Source organism: Argopecten irradians, chromosome 3, assembly GCF_041381155.1.
Source record: "Argopecten irradians isolate NY chromosome 3, Ai_NY, whole genome shotgun sequence".
Taxonomy (NCBI): domain Eukaryota; kingdom Metazoa; phylum Mollusca; class Bivalvia; order Pectinida; family Pectinidae; genus Argopecten; species Argopecten irradians.
In genome coordinates this window covers 45,622,284-45,641,278 of record NC_091136.1, presented here as the reverse complement: position 1 = coordinate 45,641,278, position 18,995 = coordinate 45,622,284, and the positions used below count along the sequence as shown (strand labels likewise).

General features: G+C 35.8%; 1 protein-coding gene across 1 annotated transcript in view; it reads right to left on the bottom strand.

Moving 5' to 3' along the window:
- The window catches only part of LOC138318770 (ectonucleoside triphosphate diphosphohydrolase 1-like), a 39,442-nt gene extending 28,849 nt beyond the window's left edge, over positions 1-10,593 (bottom strand). Inside the window, exon 1 of the mRNA XM_069261458.1 lies at positions 10,116-10,593. The gene's annotated coding sequence lies outside the window, so the exon portion shown is untranslated. The remainder of the gene's footprint in view (positions 1-10,115) is intronic.
- Between the last annotated feature and the right edge of the window lie 8,402 nt (positions 10,594-18,995).

Here is an 18,995-nt window from a genome sequence, read left to right as displayed (position 1 = left end):
TCTGTAATATAAAAGACAGTTAACACATATAAGCCCTATTAATCGTTACATTAACATATTGCATTTCTATCAAAAGTTCGAAAGATGATTCCGCGGAGCTACGTTTTGGAGATCCGAACAAAATCGTCCAATATAATTACATAACAATTAGCGATGGAATATTGAAATGGCAGTATTCATTCATTCTTGCTATCATTAGCTATGAAAGAGTCAGGCCTGAATCAAAGACGCTCCCAGTCGCACGATTCCATCAGCCAGCCTATTATGCTGTTGCTGCAGTATTTCCAAGCAACACCGTCTCTTTTGTTATGTGTCGTATTGGGAAACAAATTCGATTTGCTAATTTTAGATCATTAAGTAGAACCTTTCCAATTGGCAGAGAGTTTTAGCAGGGCTTTCTGGCAATGAAACGGGTAATCACATTGTTGGAACAGCTATGAATAGAATAGTCCTCAGTCATTAATTTCGCCATGGTTTCGTATGGGGGACGATATGAGCGAAATAAGGAGACGAGCTCCGGCAATTCTCTCCCCCGTGGGAAAGAAGGGTATTCGCCGCAACCACTACAAATATTGATTGAGTTTGCCTATTTCATGACAAATTGATTTATTTAATAATGAAATAATAACTTGTAAGTGATGTCGTCTGCTCGTCTGCGTGCAGTATGGCGGGAAGAGCATTGTAATGGATATGACAGAAACAGAGGTGCAGGTATGACATATCTATAATAAATACTGTTCTCTCAAGCAGCATATCCGCGTTTGCTATAGATGACCATCGTACTATAAAAATCACAAGCAGGGAAGGCAACTTATAATCTCAAGCTACTGTAAATACAGAGACGGGATTCAACAACAACAAAGCAAGATAAAAAATAAAGAAATAATGAAAGGTATTCGAAATAGTCTCTTTTATGCTTATTTCAAAATGGAAATAGTAATATTATACTCTCGCAACTAATTAGGGAGGGTATATATTGGAATCAGTCTGTCGGTCTGTCCGTAGAAATAATGAAAGTTGACAGCTATATGTTGAGACCATGTAAATATGAATGTTATGGTTTGGTGAAACTTTGGTTGTATTGAGGTGATGCAAAGACAATCATTACAAAATCTATCATATCATCTTGTATCTACTCCCGGAAGTACACATCCAATGTCATGGTGAATAAGTCGTGGTACTCAACATTTCCTGTAATTAAAACGTGTATACAGCACGAATACGTGGAAAAAATGGTTCCGCACAGAATGTTCGTGTACTTCCTAGAGTAGTTTTATCAACGGGAAAGAAACGAAATACCGGGTGTATGTATTAATATTAAATAAAATGGCTTTGAAAAGCTTTCGACAGTCAGAATACTTATTTCACGCTGGGAATACTACATTTGTAATTGATGTATCAAAACAAAGAGATATAAATTATAAGGCTGTATTTCGACAATTATTCTATTAATCTTTTCAGCATATTCAGACACCTTTAATTTTTCGGACGAGCGAGCAGAGCTGTAATGGCCGGATGGTGGTTGTGTTAAGGATGATTACTATTTGTATCTAAGCATCCAATCTACATGCGAGTATTCCCAATCTATATAGCCCGAGATGGCTAGTGCCAGTAATCAGTGTCATCCAGTACTACGTGGAGAAAAGCACGACTCCATGATTATACAAACCACTTTTCTATTGGTGATTATCAATCATCGACCGACTGCTTGAGGTTAACTGAACTGTCTAGGGGATGGTACATCAGGTACGAGGTTCTCCCAAATAACATACAGTATTGTTTAGCAGAAACACACCAACCATTGGTGTTCAGTGTCCGTTACACGATCATGTTTTAACTCTTAAAAACTTTAGATAATAATTTACGAAATTCACCATACTTTATTTTCTCTAAATATCAGCGGAGAAAATGTACATTGTCGCGTAAGATTACTTTGATCATTGTGCACATCGACAGATAGAGCGTTCTACCTGAATGCGCTTTCATGATGTAAAGTATGAAAGTTGTATGTTCCTAACACGTGGCTACGTTTATGATATCATCGTTTCTGTTCTTTTTAATTGCTTTCTGCTTGTTCCCATTGTCTTTGAGACTGCCTTATGTTTTGGCCTTAAATTGAGCGTTCGGTCCTATGAGTGAAGTAGACATGTGTACCTGTTGCCAAGACATGTTAAAAGTGTCCTATCTGTCAACAAGTGCAAAAACCTTTTTAACTTGGAGCGACTATGGCAAATTAAAGAAAACTCTTAGAGGAAAAGTACCTTAAGTCTTCTATTTCGATATTTATCATTTTGATAGAATAGAATGGACATCTGTTATGTGTTTCTGTCATTGTACTTCATTAGTGGGCCAATATGAAGATCGATTAACTGTATAGAGATATTCAGGACATTGTAAATTTAATGTGTTATTGCAGTTTACATCTTATGAATGTTTAAAATACATTCTACTGTAAACTAATAGCGATTTACAAAAATAATACAGATATGTGCTGTTGGTAATATTTGGTAACTGTTTTATGATACTACTTTGATCTACTTTCAGAAACAGTTTATATATCATATTACAAAACGAATCAAGACTATATTTTGATGCTTGTTTTACTTGTAGTATACGTATGTATATAATTATTTCTAAAAGCCCTTCTATATATTTTTGAAGGCTTAAAACTTTTGTTACATAGCCATATGTTCTGTCAGTGTATACTGATATTATGTGGAGTATCTGATGCAAGCGTTAGATACTGACTGTTCTAATACTGTGAAAGAAGGAAATGCCCTTGGTCGAGGCAAAGTGTCTGTCCCTGCTTAATAATCAGCACAAAGAAAGATGGATGACTGTATCTTTTATAATAGCAGAATAAATTGCCATGGATTACACTATTACAAGAAGACACATACCACATGCCACATACCTTAGCGCCCAAAAAATTCCTCCGCATCTACTTCCTATCGAAAACGCGATCGACTCTTCATTTTCCACAGTGAAATATAAGGTTTTGTGGTGGAAATATGTGGTTAATCAATATTGACCAATCAGAACAGCATTTACAGTGACAATATCTTTTTGATGGGAATACCTGTTTTGAAATATCGAACCAAGATATAATATGACGTGCATATTTCCAATCATTTTGTTCATTTTAGTATAGACCTATAACAGAGACGTAAACTATAGTCCTTGTGTCTTGATTAATATCAGTTACCATCTACATACACGATCACTCAACCAACCACATAAGCATGCCAGAATCATATTCTGTAAATTCAAAACGAGTACAGCAGAGCTTTGCAAAGATTTTTTGTAGTAAGCAAGAGACGAGTTTTGGAAAGCTATCTTATCGACAAATGTAGCGGAATGATAACAGTATTTTATTTAGCACAATAAGGTCTAGAACTTATTGGTCAACAAGAGGCAATTATCCCAAGCAGAATTTGCCTCAGCAATCGACATCTTATTCTACCCACCCCAGTGGCTAATAGTTGGACACTTAAGGTAACAGCCAACATGAGACTATTTATCGACTTCAAGTGTACAGCCAAGGCTTCTTACAGTAATTTGTGGTAAACAGTCGGAAATCGTTTCTAATCAGAGGCGCCGGCCTTCTGTAATCTACGATCGGCGTATGATAACGATCGAATTATTCGGTTGATTTAGCAGTTCGGTTAACAAGACGCGTTCAGTGTTCTTGTGAGGCAAATCAAGTTATACACTATTGTAGGTGCTTAAGGTTGTTCAATGGTTAGAACAAGTCATGCTGTCATGTTTTTGCCAAAACAAAATAAGAACAACGCATCGAGACTGTGGTGCTGGAAAGATTTCAACGTCATTTTGTCACACCAACTGGATGTGTAATCTTGATCTTCTGAAATCAGAATGATGATATTGCTATGAGTCCTAGAACGACGAAATAGCTATATATAGTGTAGTTAGGTTCTTAAATAAGGTAAAACCTATTGGAGTCTCCAGAGTTGGCTGTTATCTTCTTGTCACACTTCTATTTAAAACAGATTTGAAAATACACGAATTAAAGGGCAACGTTTGCAACCATTTATCAATTCAATTGACATTAGGTTTGATATTCTAAAATTGACTATCAATGTTTTTGCCCTCAAGAGCTACTATAGGATAAAACAAACTATGTACAATTTTACCAGTCTCCTTATTGCATGATCGTAAAATTATCGATTTTATTTCTATATCTAAGTGACGTGTCACTTTGAGTTGAGGCGGATATTGAATTCTGTCTCCAAGCCTCCAAGCATATAATGTTCGTTGTCAGTATAATTCTGTGCGACTATGTAATAGACAAGAGTTGTTACACAACATAAATATACCACAACTTCTCAAAGTAAACGTCACACACAACACATTGCATTGTCCGTAAATGACCTTAGTTGCTAATCAGACGTTAAGTTTTTGGCATAGAAAAATATTTAAAGTGTTCTACATATTTTCGCCGCCTTTTTAAGTTTTAAACTTTCGATATTTACCGACTTTTGTTAAGTTCGTATTCGCAAAGTTATTAAACCATTGAGTTAGAATATTGATTTTTAAGGTGTACACGTTTAAAATAGCTCGGAAGTATCCGAACTATTCCTCCGATCTATTCCGATCTGTACGGGTATTGCCGATATTGACCACGTGATACGAGCCGGCAGGTTCTGATCTATTCGGGTATCGCCGATGTTGGTCACGTGATGGAACTCGGTTTTCCGATATAACCCGAAACATAGCGTTGACAGTGGCGGTTATTTCATGCGATGTTTACTGCTATGTCAATAGTATATTGGTGCTTTCATGGATCTGAACCATCATATTTAAGCATCGATATTCACACATTGTATGTTTTATGAGCGTTTATGATGGTGAAAATTACAAGAAATACAACTTTAAACATAAGCAATCAGACCAACCAGTAAAAATTTGCATTGTATTGTTACGGTATTGTTAGCTGTAAGGAGAAGCTACTAAAACATATTACCCTTAATGCATGAAAATTAGCTGTACACGTCGTTTCATGAGGCCAGGCTAATAATACTGAAGTCGATATCGGAAAACATGTACTAAGATTGAGCTAATAACTGCATGCTTAGCTATAGAGGACTCACACTATCAGGCAGTAGATTAGGTAAACGTAGAGTAATAAATAAACCATTTTATCTATTTGTGTATAAGACGACAGGAGAAACATCTTACAGTTGTTTTCCAAAATTCAAATTTCAACGACGAGAAGTTTTATGTGGTCACTTCTAGGGGTAACATATTTTTTTTTTTAAACACAAAGTTATTATGATAAAGCACACGGATACTTTGAAGAATTAATCTGCATTATCTTTATACATGATATACCCAAACGTTTCATAAACTATGAATTATCTGGGTTTTTTTCATGTCTGTTAATAAAAGTGTTTATATCAAAACAGTCTCAGTGTGTGGATGCCATATGATGAAAAGGTACGGTAAATAGCAAACATCAGGCCCTCTTCAGGTAAGAACATGTGGGTTAATTACTTAGAACGTTTTAAATGCACAGTACCCGCAATATCAGTCTTCATATTTCCAAAGAGCATTTGCTTTTTAATGGACAACCCGGTCAAAGAGTGCGCTGTAATTGGTATAAATATCGGAAACAGACCAGTTCTAATGAACATTGAAGTAGTTCGAATCACTGTGATATCCCAGCAATGTCCACTGTGGTCACGGTGTGTGAAGTATCGCTCTTACATCAGCATACTTACATCTTTATGTACATTATTTCGTCTGAAAAACAATTTTATCAATTCTTTCGTAACGTTTTTCTAGATTTATTAATTATTCAATCGTATAGATATACGACTGTGAATTTCATAGGTATCAAATGCTTTCTTTTTCATAAAGAACGTGGAACAACTCTTCTTGTCACATTTTGCTTCATGGTTATGTAGCACTTAAAAATACAGTATAGCATGTGATGACAATTTGTTTACTGGAATGATCTTGACATTCATGTTTAAAATGATCAAATACATCCGAAACTAACTACATGTACTTAGAGTTCTTATGGCAAATTTTCTCAATTGATTTCCAAGAAAAGTTGAGCACTTTTAGCACATTTGGTACTTTGTATATATTCCTTTACTGTGTGTGTGTCAATAGCAATATGACCCTTAAGGTCCTCGAAGCCCTTGCTAAATTACACATGACAAGTCTAGTTCAAGAAGTTAATAAAAGATTCGCAACATTATACGAGGTAATGAAAAAACAAGGAACAAGGCAAAGATAAGAACGGGAGGCGATGGTGTCCCTCTAACGTTTTATAAGGCACTTTATTACAGGTTTCGATTAGACAAGGTAACTCTACAGCATGATAATGCTTTCAACATAACCAAAATCGTAAACCAGCATCGTATGAAAATACATTACTGGCGGTATTACCTCAGGTGAAAGACAAGGTTACATACCCCAGTGTCCTGATGATTAACACTCTGGCATTGACAAACAATTAGTTCAAGCACTAAAAAGACCCCATGTCTAGGTGATAAAGCATCCTCTGTACTTCTAATCACCAGGAACTGTCACCAAATGATTAATAATAGCAATAGTTCTGAAATCTGATCAAATGAAATCAAATAAAGTCGCTGAAGTGAAAATTCCAAAAGTGAAGTTTACTGTTATGAATTGATTGACAACCACCTTGAATGCATGCAATCTGAAAACTCAAAATCCTTTCGGCATCCGTGTGACACTTACGCCTAGTTATAACTCTATCTCAGTGCAATCTATGAACTCAATTACATCGCCACCACTTACAGTATGATAAATAATTGAAGGAAATTCTCCTGCCTTAATTACCCTTATGTTTCATTACTTACACCTGCAAGCCACACTAATCCTAAGACGCTGCCTTCGTGGCTTATCTTCTGTAGTAAGGTTTAGTGGAGTTCAAATGATAAATGATATCCCAACATAGTTTTTTACGGGTTGCTTATGATTGCATTTATGGATAAAACCCCAATATTCCAACCTTTTGGGCTACATCTCTGCAAATGAAGCTCTTAATAACAAGTAGAAGATCTGAACATTGTACCTTGATGACCTTCTTCATACAGCCAAAGGCAACGACTAACTTCGATTACAATATGGGTCGATAAAATGTGTTAATCATAAATGTAAACTGATAACATATTCCCTGGCTGATCAGGACATTTTTACATATCAGAACATAATAATGAATTATTTACCGACTACCATAGCTAATGTTTCTAAACAATATCCCTACATACATCGAACTTGAAATAAGTACATGTATTATCATCGAGGACAATAACATATCGGTGGTCAACTACACAACTACAACAGTGTTTGGACAACAGAACGATCAAACATTTATATGGGATATCACTTCAACAGAAATATCCTGAATCGTTTAACACGATAAAATATATGAAAATGTTATTTGTTTGGTTAGGTTTAACATCCTATCCACAACTAGGCTTATTTACGGACGGTCATGGTCGAAGGTTAAGACTTTACTTCCTATGTCCTATGTGGAATGTAAAACTGTGCTTATTTCCATGTTTTCGCCTTGTTACAGTGGGACTCTTACCCCCTTTTTAGTGCCAAAGACAATAGCGCACTTCAACGCACCTCCATCTGACATAACAGTGCAAACCAGCTGTCTCACTCCATTTATACTACTGATGAACACGAGCAGAAAGTACTGATTAAATAAATCATGAGGTGTCCAGAGCAGGGGACAGAACCATCAAGGAGCGAAGGCTCTACTCAGGGCGATAAAAAAGTAGGTGGTGCCAAGAAGAAGAATGATGAGGTTTATATCTCATTAAAAACAGAAACAAAGATATATACTACACGAAATGTTCGTTGTTTAGACAAGTTCGTTGTTTTCCTGGGTCCTGTCGAACAACGAAGATAAGAAAAGAAACGAAAGGATGGATATCACTTGGGGCCGTTTTACGGCAACTCGGTGTTAAGCAAGATATTTTGCATGACGATACCTTAGGGTCAGCTGCATATTGTATGCTATCACAGAATATACGAATTTTTTCTGGGCTCATGGTAATTTCAGAGGTCAAAAGGTGAAAATTCCTATTTTCATTTTTAATTCCTAATTAATTAAATATAAGAATATAGATAATACTTTTTGCAGATGTTGCATGCTGCCTATAAATCTTGGGTTTGTGAAGTTCAGTTCAGAAAACTGATGAAAAATTAAAAAAAATAGGTCACAGTGACCAAGTTAAATATTTATTCTATTTTAGCAAATTTAAAATTTAGTCGCCTTTTACAAACATGCAGTAAGGCAGTAGGCACAGTTCTAACATTTTACCTTCAGTGAAGGTTTTGTTTTAAATTAGTGAATCTCAAGCCATCAAATCGTTGAAAAATCTTTGTTTTCAGCAAAAATATTCATGTTTTTGATGCTTAAATAGGCCGATCATGAATGCTTTTGTACACACGAAATATTTCATAACTACGAAATCACAAAAATCAATGCACACGAATATGTCATGTTATACAGTATGTTATTACATTCCAGCAGAAGCTTGTTTTATTGCGTCTTTACTATAAACTGAATGCTATTCCCCACATTACTTTACAAGACATAGACAGATTGTTGGATTGGCTATGAGGAGGAGAGGTAAACCTGCTTGATGCTAAAATAAATCTATATCGGGTTAGTCCGTATCGCGGTGTACTACAGTGTACTCGAGTTGTAATTAACCCTCATACATATGTATAAGCATGTCGTATAATTACGAAAGTTAATTAGAGTTATCTAATGAGTTGGCAGTACGCTACAAACTGATGAATCAATGCCCACTGAATGTTGGTGCTTGTCAGATTTGCTGTTTACCGAGGATAACATATATAGTGATTGGCTACAATATTGTAAATAATGAAACACATTTTCCGGAAAACACGAGTTTATGATGTTGTTGCTATCGTGACGTCATTAAATTTATGTCTGTCACAATTTCTTTTTTCCTTTTACATTTATTTTATCACTCAGAGGTGAGACGTCAGACCTTCATCAGTGCCAGTATCTTTTTGTTTCCTATTCATATAACGAAGTACAGAAATATATTAATATTTACATACTCGTCTAAGGATGGTTATCACATATGATATATAAAAAGATAAGAGTGTTGCATTAACCTGATATCAGTGCCCGTACTGGCCGAATACATTTTCGTTATACCTTAATTAGAAATATTGTTTACATAACTATCATATTTATACTAAACTTAGTTCAACGCAAATGAGGAGAATGTCCTGATACAATATCTTGAATAAAACTGCAGTTGCATCTTATTATAAGCAATTGCATTGTGAGCTGAATGGATTGTATAGAACCCCCAACAAGACCCGGGCTCATTTAAAACAATACGTTAACACTAGACACAATTGAATCAATTTCATTCAACTTCACCGCCAATTGTTACGTCCCTAAAGGCCATGTCTGTGCTGCCAAAGCGTCTATGAAGGAGAGCTTGCTAACATATCTGTTAATGCATTATCGGAGTCAGACATGTAAATGGAAAAATGTCCTGTGTTAAATGAAAAAGATGTTTTACACAACGTGGTGCGTAATATGCTTCGACAGTGTGACGTAATAATCATCGCAATGCCATAAATGTACTAAATAAATGTGATGCTCTCCACGTAGTATTTCAAATCGAGCCTTGCATGTATGACATAAAGCAACGTGAAATTCGTGTGTAATATGTATTTTTAAAAATGGACTGTGTTGTCCGACAAAGGCAATATGATACACCATATGGCTGAATAGAATCAACCTGAAGGTTCTACCGGAATATATTCCAACAGAACGACATACAACATAATAAAGGTATTCGTATTTCCTGAAGTTACACCAGTTGAACCATATGATTGTTAACTTCTTAAGGACAATACCTACTTTTGAAAGTTATGTTATGCTACACTATAAGATACAACCTTAAGCCTCTGTTAGTTGCTGGTAGTGATATAGGTTTCAAAAAAGTTTGGGAAAATTTTTACCTACATTATTATAGTAAAGAATGCAGAGAATAGCAAAGAATTGAAAAATGCAGGTACCCTTATACCAATGGATGAAATAAACAACTTACCCAACGCTTCACCAATATATCCTTTTACTGACTCCCATAGTCCGATAACGAAGGTACTGGATCGCGCGCTCATTCACACATTTTACTACTATCCATCCGTGATGCAGATTGACAGACAGTATTAATTTACAAACAGACGTTCTGGTGTAGACAAACTTCTGAAGAGCTCTTTAATGCAGCTATATATTTTTCTCATCCTGCATGAAATAAATCTTTTACCCTCACACTGAGAATTGAAGTTGTCTTGATACACATCCTTTTAAATCCAGAGAGGCATCTACAACGAAACATAAATGAAGATCCATCACTCTTGATATCAATCTTGTTTTAATTGGCGTGCCATTTACACAAAAACGTCTGGCTAACGTTATTATTATAAAAAGGTAGGTACGATATGATTCCGATTTGTGCGATGAATATGAGATACGCCGGTTAACACGTTAAAAACTAATGTTCCTGTATCTGATTCCAGGGTTCCAGTATCCTAGCTACTGTAGATGCTTCCTTTCATACACTGGGATGTCGCGACATCGATCCAATCTGTTCGCAAGCATTTCTTGTAGCCATTTATCTCAATTTAATAAACTACTCACTTTATAGTTAGAAAAGTCTCGCAAGAAAATGGCCCCGGTGATTTTAAATGGTTGTTGATTGTCTTAGTATTCTCTCCCAGATTCGACTATGATGCATTTGCTGCAAAGATACTTTGATTATTCTATTTAACGCAGTGACTTGGTTTGGATTTAATACACTTATGACGAGATGCAGCACATGATTCAGGTGTCCGGGTAATCTCGTTGCACTTTACTGATACCCTAGTAAGAGAGATGGTCTACATTCACAGGTCCCGGAGTGTGTCTCCTGTTCGGTATATTCTCCAGCGTATTGATCTGGAAGTGAGAACCGTCACATCATCTGTACCAACTCTCTGGACCGTGTGATTGGAGTGTCACAATAGGAGTTGTACAGACATATTCAGATTTACCGGCGCAAGATTCATTTACGGTTTTACTACAGTTTTATGATTTTCTACATTCAATGAAAATTGTCGATGAAGTGAAAATATTCTTGTTTCCGAATGTTCTTCCTTTTATGTGAATTGGACATTTTTTAATCTTAAGCATGGTTTTGAATAATGAAAAACAGATACTAAGACAACTAATCACACATGTTCTACAACATAGATTAGAATTATTATATCAATGGACACCAGACACAAAAACACAACCGTTCCAATAATACTGATGGGTTATTGAACATTTTGACAACGTTATTTTGGTGTACATGAATGTTTTGTTGAAGCATTCTGACTGGTCCCGTAAGTACCAAAGAGTATAAGACTCTTTCATATGTGGATATGAAGGATAGGGATATTCTACCCGAGGGTCACAAAATGTAGGAAAACCCGAGGCTTGCCGAGGGTTTTGCAACATTTTGTGATCCCGAAGCAATAAAACGTCACACCTCGACGTTTTATTGCAATTTTACAACTATAATATCCCGCTATTTTCAAATATATTTGAAGAAATCAACGACTGGAAGTCAATTTTCCATACATGAAAAATTACGTGATATTTTCAACACAAATTCCATTATGTTTGCATCTTTTATAGTAAACCAGTCAAATTTGTGAAAAAAAAATGTTAAAATTTTACCAAGGAAATAGAGATTTTGTTGACGCAGTGACGTCACGAGGCTTTATTGCATGGGTAGCCATGCAATACAGCCCCAGGCGACATGAATGTATTGCCCTAGACCAGCCAGTATTACACCCGTAGGTATGAAAGAAATATGAATCTCAGTCGGCACTGTATCCCAATAACATTCCCAAACATCCAGTCTTTCACATTCTTAACATCCTTATTAAAACTGACAATGCAATTGAGATTACCAATAATCAAAAATTATGTATGAGACATTTCTCTGTTGAGGCCCATTGGTACTGGAAGAATAATCATTCTTCGATTCTTCAACGAGAAATCCGCCATACTGACAATCGCCCGAATTCTCCATATTAAATGCATCTACATAAGTTCTGTTTTAGTGCCTCCATAAACGTGATTTTAATAAGGACTGCTGTTGACACGTAAAGATTTGTCCATACTTCTTTAAATGATAATACGATCACGAATATCCATCTATCATATTTTTCTGTTAAATAACTGAATTAATAACTTATTCAGGTAATTAGCTATTACAACTAAAATAATTGACCTCCCTATAGTATCTATACACATTGACATGTTTGGAGGGTAAACAGATAAGGCTATCGTCACTCACAGATGTGTATAAAGTGTTCCGTTACGATTTGTAGACGGTGGCAATGATATTGATTTACAATGCAGACTGCAGTTAATCTCGTGATGGCAATAAAAAAGAGATACGTATTATCGGAGGACGTGTTTAAAAGCAATTAAAACCATTGATTGGAGGGAGGTGATGATAATGGTACAGCAAGATACACCAATCCCTCAGGGTTAGGGGTCGAGAACAACGACCATTGTCAATTGATAAAACCGTTAATACGAAGGCATGATTTAGTGTTCACCAAAACATCTTGATTTCACAAATAACTTTTTCGCAGTCTGTTTGATGTGCATGTGCTTTCACAGTGAGAGAAAGATAATGTCTACTAACTTTTTATTAAATCAAAATACCGTAAGGGGACTTCTTCAGGAAAACATGTCAGAAAATATTTCGTCATCAACTCATATTGTATGGTATATGACTTTCTCTCGTTTTTACCATAGAAAGGCATTCAAATAGTGTTCTACACATTTCCCTCCGTCTCTCTAAGTTTTAAACATCCCATATTTAACAAGTTTTGTGAAGTTTGTATTCGCAAATTTATTATATATTATATATATATATATATATATTGCGCGCGAACATGTTAAAAAAGCTCTCGGAAGGCTACGATTCGTTCCGATCTATTCCGATCTGTTCCGTCAGAGTCTCGCGGGGTCGCGATAGTTCCGATAGTGCACTTAAATTGCTCTTTGTGATCTCCGCTGTCGACCGGTCACATATGATGCGTCTTGGGTTTCCGATATTACCCAAAAGCTTGAAAGAACGTGACCTTTCCCTAATGTAATGTATATGTATGTGTAAAACTCAGTTTTGGAGATTTTAATTCAAACACGAAAAAACATAACAAATGTCAACTCTCTTAGATTTAAATGCCATAGTGACTACAGTCAACAACATTGTATACGATAGCCTAATTATTCTGTTGAAAGCGAAAATCGTTAGCTAACGTCCCAACTTGTCAATACACAATGCATGGATCCGCAAACTACCTGTTTTTATGTAAGACGGTTGTGGATGTCCTATGGCTGTTCGGCAGATAATCATCTTCATAACCCGAATAACGCAACGCAATGTGCAATATACATATCGATCATGCGCACATCAAAACGACCCTTCGTGCTACAAAGAGTTCCGATAAGGGAGGAAACTAATTAAACAATAATAAAACTGGTGTAGTTTGTTAGTTTATCTCATGTTCGAGGTATGCACCTAATACTACGGGGGTAAACTTTGAAGACCATGACATTGATGTTGACTGACAATTTTGATAAATGAGCGACACTAAAATTATCGGAAATATTGTATGAGCTTGGTCGCCAGACATGAACGTTTAGTGCTGACAGGTTGAGTTATTGTACTGGATCCATTCTATCGGTGACATACATCGTCAGTACAGACACATAACTCAGAATGTCAATCCATTTTCAATATTTGCAATTTGCAAAAACGCACTAGACCATGAAGATTTCTTAAGGTTTTACTCATGTTTCATATACCAGATATCTGATATGATACAAACGTTTAATGTTGAAGTATCTCTTTTTGAAATTGACAGTTTCGTTTGTTAAAGTGTGTTGGTTGGGCTCCCGGTTGTCGCATGTTGAATCGCTTATATGAAATACCCTATGCTCCATACTATAAGTTAGAAGGGTGGGTGGGTTTACATAAAAGTGGTTTAGGTTTAAGCACAAAGATAAAATCTGTGTTGACATATTGATACACATAGCATCACATGTGTTTTACACGAAGGCTGCAATACAAAATGTTGAAAATTCACACTTTTCATTGTTGAATTTCTATTCAATTTATTGCATTTATTACTTTTCTTCGGCATTGTTTTTTATGTTTATTCATTTTTGTAATTTAACTGATGTGGCAAATTGGTGTCTACTTATGTAATCATGTAATTCAAACACCACTTTAAGTCATTATGACTTCTGGAGGCGTATCCTTGTATATGATCAAATAATCGATCAGGTAGCAATATAACAAGTTGGAGATAATTTGGAGGGTTCATTGTGCCAGTGCTGGTTAAGGCGCGATTTAAAGGAGTTCACAGACTTTGCTGACACTACATTTTCTGGCAAATTGTTCCAATTATCTACAATTCTGCTGTTAAACCGATGTTTGGTTACTTCTAGTCTGGATACTGGCTTCATGATCTTTTTAGAGTGACCTCTTGTGATGGGAGACATTGTAAACAATTTATCTTTGTCGACTTTATCAATGTTGTTGATAATCTTAAAAAAAATGGATGAGATCGGAACGTTTTCTCCTATACTCAAGGCTTGGTAGTCCTAAGGATCTCAGTCGCTGTTTGTAGTTGGTTAATCCATTTAATCTTTTGTTCACTCCCCTATGGACATTCTCGATCATAATTTTATCCTTAAGTAACATAGGGTTCCAAATGCAAATGCAATATTATGCCGAATCAGGGACTTGTACAAGTTAAGGAACATTGTTGTATCGATGAAGGTAAAGGTTTGAAGATCAGACCAGTTAATCTGTTAACTCTTGAAACAATAGTTGGAGGCATGCTCACTAAATTTCGTTTCACTATCAAAAGTTACGCCAAGATCTTTTTCGGGTTAAGTTTTGGTGATTTCACACTTTTGACCTTCATTTTCGATGTTATATTTGTTAATGTTGTCCTTGAAGTTACCGATAAACAGATGTTTACACTTTTTGGCATTAAGTTGCATGTTCCAGGTCTCGGTCCATTTGCAAATGTTCTTAACATCTCTCTGTAGATCCTCTTTATCATCATTGTTGCTTACTCCTTTCAATAATTTCAATCATCGGCGAACTTTTTTTTATTACAGTTTGCACTACTTCCGGCATGTCGTTCACGAAACTTAAAAATAATATTGGTCCTAAAATGCTCCCCTGGGGGACACCACTTGTGACGTCACTTATGTAGGAGAATTCACCGTCAATACAGACCCGCTGCTTTATTCCAATGAGAAAGTTTTTGATCCAATTATAAAACATTTCCTCTGATACCATATTTTTCCAAATTTAAAAGTAACCTTTTGTGAGGGACCCTGTCGAAAGCTTTACTGAAATCGAGGTATATGATGTCGACGTTTTTCCCCTCATCCATTTTATTGGAAATGTAGTCGGTGACCTCGATGAGTTGTGTCACTAAGGATTTCCCTTTCATGAAGCAATGCTGGTAATTTGAAAATAAGCCGTTTGTTTCCATATGAGTGGTGATTTCATCTTTCAGAATTCGTTGAAGAATTTTGCATGGTATCGACGTTAGACTTATATGGATAACAGTTGTTAATGTTTCATTTGTATACAGCATAAAATCTATTAAAACTTCCTCTGGATTATATTTACTTTACTCTGGGTAATATAATCAATTTGAAATGAAATTAGCTCATAAAAAACGATTTAGTATGTAAAATGAACCCAATTGTACATCGACTGGAATGGCTTAATAGCTTTTGTCACAGTTACCAATGGTTTTACTATCGTAATATTATAGTATATTTACTCTTGATATTGGGATAAGTTTCATCACAATTTTGTCAAATTAACAATACAAAATAATTTGAAAGATATTATTATGGCACAAATCACTGTTTTACAAGAATGTATTTAGGCCATGATAACGAGACAATATCATCTTTCGTCGTTCTAGAACTCGTCAGGAAGCTCGCATTAAAAATGATAAAAACCAAGTCAAAAATACATCTACACGCAATTCAGTAAATAATTCGTTTAATGCATATAGTGGCTATGCCATCTGCCCAGCAGTTAGGACTTAGAATTGTACCTACTGCCCCGTTGTATGATCGTAAAATGCCACTGAATTTAGAACATTATATTTACTGACCTTTACTGCCTTACTTTTGACCTTGAGTTGGCGTTCGCCCCTGTGAGGAAAGCTCTTGGTTCAGTTCCCTAGCCGGGACACACCATAGTCCTGCTTGGCGCTTAACAAGAAGAGAGTGGGACGACTGGTTTGCCCATTGTCAGTATCACGTCAGTGTAATGTGACCAAGTTGGATGTGTTGTGCGGTGTCTTTTGGTTCGTGCTTCAATGAGGCAGTACAAAGTTCACTTTTACAACGATACACAACACGGATATCACAGCCTCCAAAAACATACTTTGTTTTATTATCGAATGTACATGGACTGCCTACTAATTCATTCAACGTTCACTTTCAGAAAGCATATGAAAGATGTTTGTTTTTAATGATTCAAGTGTTATTTTCTGTCGAAATAATCATAAATGATATATACAGTGCACACACTTTTACATGCGTTTACATACAACCTTTATAGATAATGGAGAAGGCTCGGTCCAATATCGTACAGCTAAATGTTGTCGGACTGCCTCAGCCAGGTCTACAGAGACACATGCACGACTACACATGATTCGGTAGAAGTGAAAAATACCCTTCTGGCCATTGTCTACCATTAACTCAATCAGCTAGCCATGCGCTGTAGTAGTCACATGGAAATCAAATTGAGAACAACGACAATTCGGCACGACCGTAACAGCTCCAGTGGGGCACGACCTGACGTTCATTTTTTCTTGAAGCAAAAATTCTCTTATATCCATTCTTTCCTACTGCTGATTAACCCTGTATTCGTATATGCTTGCTTGACCTTTGTAAGGTTTTCATGTGCTTTGTACAACTATTTATAGAATACAAAAATACAATGTCGGCTAGTTCGTGATGACTTCGGGGATTTATCTGGTCAAATATGCTACCGTTAAAATTATTGTCTATGGTATTTTGTAGTATGCTAAAGTGGACATATAAAAAGTATACAATATAGATTATTTGATCAGACATAGAATTGATATGGATTCACAGATATTATCCCAAGCCATTTAGTCCAACGTTCTGGTAGTATGGTTACTTTATAATTAATCTGAAATGGTTTTTTAATGTTTTGGACATAAACAATCGAGTTCAATAGTAATATAATAAAGCTCATTTTAAATCTAACCTTTTTCACTAGTTATGAAGTATGCTTATGACTAATAAGTACTTTCACTCCTTCACTTATACAGCAGGCTGCAGGTCACCATAGGTAGGAAGGCGTTATTGGACTGATTTTCGACCTAATCCTGATATTTTGTGTGGTATGCAATGAGAGTCCCCGTGATGCATTGTTTCCTAATGTACAAACATTTCGTCGATTTTAGCATCTTCATGAACCTTTTATTACGCATCAGTAATATCAATATACATGTACATATTTTAGGCTTGAATAATTGCATTGTTGTGGTTTTGTTTTTGTTTTATTTGCAATGTCTTAATAGCCAATTTAACTAGGGTATTGGTCAACATGCTCTAGATTTCATTTGTGATTAATGGATATTCTTTTTAACGCGTTCAAGGCCTGTCATTATGCTACCCCTGTTTGCAAATATGCAGAGATCCTTTACTATGTTATTAGATTTAATTTGACTATAAGCATCATGCAATGGAATGCCATACGCCGAATTCATCTATAGCACCACTGTGATATCTACCGTTCCCTTTTCTCTACTTATCATTACACAGCTTTTAAATTGCTCTAGATGTATTGATCAGTTGATAAACTCGTATGTGTAATTGATTTTACTTACTTTGTTCGGTCACAACTGCCCTTTATTTAAAGTGTACCGGTACGTCATATTTATTAGTTTATATTTACATATGCCTCTATATAGTCAACGGGTGGGGAGTTGCGTTCAAATTAGCGTAAACGCAACGACGTATGAATACAAACCCAAAGTAGGATCGGACTATTTCTAGTTCACGCTTCGGTAAGATTTTGCGTCATATGATAATCTAAATAAACTATAATTACTTAATTTACATTTTACCTTTTCACAGATGACAGATTTGCTTTGAATTAATAATAAACTAAAAAAACGATTTCGGTCTTCTATTTGTCTCAAGACTGATCCTTAGGCGGCACCGACAATAACATGCTCGTCATAAGCCTACTCGGTTGGCCTACTATATGAAATGTAAACAAAGTTTCATCGTTATCGGATTCAAAATAATAATAAAGAGTTGTTATTAGATCCAATTAAAATGTATTTGACATCAAAACAGAATATGTGTTAGCATTGTAACGGTAATAAACAACAAAAAGAATCGCTGGTCGGGTCTACAACCGGGGGCTTTCCTCAGGAATGTTCAAGGAATTCCATAGTTAAGTCAGTCACACACCATGCAAACACTTGTCTATCATCCGTACAATAAAATAAAAGTCGTGACTATGAAGAATTTAGTCTATATCGCGTACGTAGACCGATACATACATTAGAAACATTCAGCAGCTCAACAGTCATACCATTTGATCAACAGACTATTTCACAGTTACTTTCCTCGGTTGAAAATCAAATATGGCGGCTCGCTCCACTTCGGACCGCATCACTACCCTGACAACGATACCGGTAGTCGCTCCGCCTCGGTTATCTCAATTTTTATTCGAAATGGACATTATTGATACATTATCAAATTGGAAGAAAATATAATTCAAAAATAATTAAATGTGTCATTGTTATATTTCAAATCAAACTGCAGCTATAACATTCATCAATCGGAACTA